The sequence below is a fragment of the Erpetoichthys calabaricus genome, chromosome 4, assembly GCF_900747795.2.
Source record: "Erpetoichthys calabaricus chromosome 4, fErpCal1.3, whole genome shotgun sequence".
NCBI classification, from domain to species: domain Eukaryota; kingdom Metazoa; phylum Chordata; class Cladistia; order Polypteriformes; family Polypteridae; genus Erpetoichthys; species Erpetoichthys calabaricus.
This window is the reverse complement of record NC_041397.2, coordinates 57,363,236-57,368,074: the sequence shown is the minus strand read 5'-3', so window position 1 is coordinate 57,368,074 and position 4,839 is coordinate 57,363,236. Positions and strand designations below refer to the sequence as shown.

Sequence of the window (4,839 nt, the reverse complement as noted above, 5' to 3'; positions counted from 1 at the left end):
CAGGAACCAACTGTGGACAAACAGACAATCTATAGAAAGGCACAGTCAAGCAATCACAACCTCTATCACATTCTGGGTCAGATTTATAGTCACCAGACTACCTAACCTACAGGTGTCTGGGATTGTCACATTGTGAATACAGTATTCAATACATTGTCTCCTTTGTATTTGATAGAATTATAAAGTTTTGAGGATAACACAATGGAAGTCAAAGCAAAAATCAGGATAGACTGACTGACTGTCAACTGATGATCAAAATGAAATTCCCAAATATTTACAAAACCTGCACAATTAAAATTTATAGTCTAGGGTAGTTGGAGCCCAGGAGTATCATGTAGCAGATAGTAATCCTGGCTATGAGCCATACTCACCCCACTCTGGTTCAATTTAGAGCTGTTAATCATCCCTAGACAGGTTACAGTCCATTGTCGACTACACATTTGCTCATTCATTTATTCATATTGAGTTGTCAATTAAATTTCAGGAAAACCATTCGGGCAGACTATACAAACTCTATGGCACTCTATGGGTTCAAACCCATCTTTCTTGAGGTACAAGGCAACAGCATTAACTACTGCACTAAAGTACTACTGGATATAAAGCTACAGTATATCTTAACTACAACAGAAAATGAAGACCTGAAATTGCATTTCATTTTCATTTATCTATATTGATGTCTATGTGGTGTGCAAATAAGGGAGAAGAGAACCAAAGAAAAGTTGGGGTGCCAACCAGGCCGGCCAGTTTACTGCCAAGCCCACAACAAACAACAAAAATGAGTGTGCGGTGGTGCAACAGAAATAAGGCATAGCAGTTACTTTTTTGCCTCTGAAGCATCACAAAACTACTGTCTCTCTCGAGCGACTCTGGGTCAGGGAGCTCAATCTTCCTCAGACCAAGACACCAACTTCCAGGAGCCCTCAAACTGATGTCGTCCCAGTCGGAAGAGGTGTGGTTTAGTTCAATGGGGGTGTGGCTGAGATGCCCTCACTGGACAGCTACTCTAAACTATAAAGGAGGAAAGAGACAGCATTGTCAGCATTGGTGCCCCCTCTTGCCCCGGCGGAGTATTGCATACCTTGTCTGAGCCTCCTCAGTCACCCATGTGTGATGGTAGAAATTAGAAATGTCACATTCTGTCACAACCTATCATTTTGTTAATTCTGTCTGTTCTTTTTTTAGTACCGTTCACTCTGGTACTTGGCATGGTGCTGCATAGATAGTGCTGCTGCCTCTAATTGTCTATGTGAAGTCCACATCATCTCCCCTTGTGTGCTTGAGGTTTTCTCCTCGTACTCATGTTTCCTCACATATGCTAAAGATGCAGTATGATTGCTAAAGAAATTGTCTACTCTTATTTGGAACAGAATGAATAATTTATGTATGCTTGCATGAGTGTGCACTGTCAGTCTGGTGAGCCGTCCAGTGTTGTTGATTGCCTTGCCACTCAAATGATGGGTTTCGGCTTCTTGTGGTCCTGCATGAACAAACTGGATGGACGGCAGACACTCAGTATAAGATATGGGATCAAGTGTTGACAACATTTGGAACAGGGAGTACCACTTTGTTGTGTTAATTCATTTATCTAAACTCATACTCTTTAAACCTATAGTCTGTAGTATACAGTATATTCTGTTTCTAAATATTTAATCGCTGCATTTCAGTGCAAACAGTGTATTTGTAAACTATAGGAACCAACACAGCAGATACTGCACTATCCATCCATCCATTATCCACCCCGCTATATCCTAACTACAGGGTCACGGGGGTCTGCTAGAGCCAATCCCAGCCAACACAGGGTGCAAGGCAGGAAACAAACCACGGGCAGGGTGCCAGCCCACTGAAAATAGGAAATGCCATTTTGTGTGAACTTCAGAAACTAATAAAAAATAATTATATAATTTAAAAGAAATATAAACACTGCTTTAAACAACATTTGATTTTTTTTTGTTCTGGGAAAAAGCAGAAGAACAGATAAATAACAAAGCAACCGAACAAACCTTATAATATACCTTCAGTGAGAGTACTTGTGTGATCCTGGGTCAGACATGTCAAGGAAAATGATGAATATGTTACACTGTATAATGTAGTGGCACAAATGAACCCAATCTCATGGGTGGCCCCAGGCCATGCTTATGCAGGAAAGGAAAGATCTACTCATCCATTACATTAAACAGCTTCATTTGACCAGTCAAAGCCTGACCCAGCAGGAAAAGCGAGCTGGATGAGACTGTGTCTCGTTTCATCACATCTAAAAGTTCTGTGTTGATTGCAAATTATTTAGAGATAATGAATATACTGTACATGTTCAGCAATAATGTAAATGTGTCCATCTAAAAGAGAAATCAGCTCCTCAACGACTAAAAAAATATGGATTTTGAAAGATTGCTGAGTAAACAGTTTGCAGACATCACATCTTCTTGGTTTAAGTTATCCCCTGGTCGTAAAAATCTGACTAAATATACCACAACCCTAATAACATTTTTTACTAATCAAACAAATAATAACAATGAACAAGGAAGGGTTATATATTAGCAAAATTTTTAGGAACATTCAAATCTTTCTTAATCAGGATGACAGAGCTGAGCCCCAGATTTATTGAGGTTTGACATTAAAGCAAGTCTTTGTAAAATCAGATAGTGGTGTGGTATAGCGGGTCCACAGCTCACGTCAAAAAGGCCACTTTTAAAATAAATAATCACCGCTCTCGCAGCTTAGAGAGGGGGCGTGGTAAGTGTGGTGGATCGGTTCCTGGGGTGATTCGTGATGCGGGCGATTCTCGCTTAAGTGCACAGGTGAGGAGTCGTCCGCATCCGTAATTGTTCCCGGGAGCTGCTGATTGCCACAGCTGATCCACGTCCCCGTGATAAATAGAAGCGCGAGGCGGTTAGCAGGGAGGAAAAAAGAAAAGAGAGAGACGGAGGTTGCAGGAGTGAGTGAGTGAGAGTGAGAGTGAGAGTGAGAGTGAGACAGAGAGAGAGAGCAAGCGCTCGCAGGCAGCTGGATAGAGAGCCCTAGCGGGGTGTTTGGCCGACACCTTGGGCAGTTGGTAGTGGTCACTCCCGCTGAGCATTGTGAGGAGCCGGAGTGACCAGAAGAAGGATGGCTCACCATGGAAGACAGCGGGAGTCGGGAGGCTTATAAGGTGGATTCCCCAACGTGAGCGTCCTGGCCGTTGGGGGAAGCCAAGTCTCGGTCTGGAGAGAGCGAAACCGATGCCAGGGATCGGGAAGCCTCCAGACCAGTCAAGTGGAGAGAAGGTCAGCTGCATGTAGGGTGGCTCCCCTGGTGCATAGCCTGGAAGGGAGAAGCAGGGGAGTCACCAGTTAAAGAACACACTGGGCTTTTTGGTACAAAGGACAGCTTCCAGCCGTTGTTTTTAAAGGGATTGATTTTTTGTAATGGATTTTAACCTCCACTATTTCACTTCTGTTTTAATGGATTATTTATTTAAGGTAGATTTTTAAAAGCACTGCACTTATTTATTTTGAACACTTGTTTTGTTGTTGCTGTTTTTAATAAAAGCGCTTGGCACTTGTTTACACCATCCCCTTGCTCAAATTTGTTGTGCCTCACTGCCTAGCTCATCGGTGACATTACCGACAGTGTCAGGTTCAAGGGCTCCCATAAGCAAGATGGGAGCGTGGAACAAACCCACATCGTCACAGGTGGCTGAGAGGAGCTCACAGTCTTTCTGAGAATTGCTGCCATATGACTTAACTGTTCACATAAAAACTCTTAACCTCAAACGATATTATCTACAGATAGCCTTATAATGAGGAGCCCACATTAGTGTATGTGTTGTGAAGTCATTCTGGGAGAATCAGGTTTATTTGATCACTACAATCTTGGCAGAAATTTTTACAATCCTTCATGTGTAACACTTTTTCATCACTGACATTTCTTCTTCTAAAACCCATGCTGTGCTATGAACACAACGATACCATCCCCCAAAATGCAGTGATCATATATTTGCTCTGAAGCAGACAGTAGAAATGCCAAGGCCATTGATAAATAGAATATCTACCAGGGTGACTCAATAAATGGAGGCTGAGGTTAAATAAGCTTGTGTCTAAGAAGCTTGATGTTTGAGTGCCTTTGTCAGAATAGGTGTGGGTTTGCTTGTCTTGAACCCCTCTTGTTATATCTGACCAGTTTCATTGCTTAGGAACTTGTATTGCAAAGCAGCTATAGAAGTGGAAGGGAGACTGATGGCAGCTCTTTGGTCCAGCATTGTGCTTAAGTCATCTTGGCAAAAGCCATTTGCTTCTTTCTTGTCATTTAGCCAGAAGTTTGACTTTTGTCACTTTCATCTGTACTTTGATTGATGTTACCTTTTGATGCACTCCAGAGTTCTGAACTGGTTGCTGGTATTATATACTTAAATCAAATATTTATTTCAATCCCAATCAGCAATCATAGGTAGACCAATGTTGACAGCAAGCAAATAGTTTATATACAGTTAATCATTTTCTATAAATTCTCTTCTGTAGGATGTTCTTTCTTCCTCCTCAGTGTGTGACGCTTGTCCTTTGTGCATAAAGGGTCAATGGGTTCCACATGGGATAATGCATCACCTTCTCAATAAAATCACTGTCACAACAAAACATTCCTCTGTAAATGCACATCAACTATCACTGGCCTCTACTACCCAGAGAAGGTTAATATAAAATAATAATTTAGGTCCATCCCATGCCAAACACCAGCCAGCCTTTAATCATCATGGGTGAGTTGTACAAAAAATACACACATAAACCTGCAAAGAGGTGAACAGGTATATTGTTATATAGTATTAAGGACTAATTCTGCATGTAAAGTATTCATTTAGAAAATATGAAA

General features: G+C 41.5%; 1 protein-coding gene across 1 annotated transcript in view; it reads left to right on the top strand.

Annotated features, from left to right (window-relative positions):
* cdk8 (cyclin-dependent kinase 8) overlaps positions 1-4,839 on the top strand; it is a 1,217,851-nt gene that overhangs the window by 686,703 nt on the left and 526,309 nt on the right. The gene's annotated exons all lie outside the window — the stretch shown is intronic.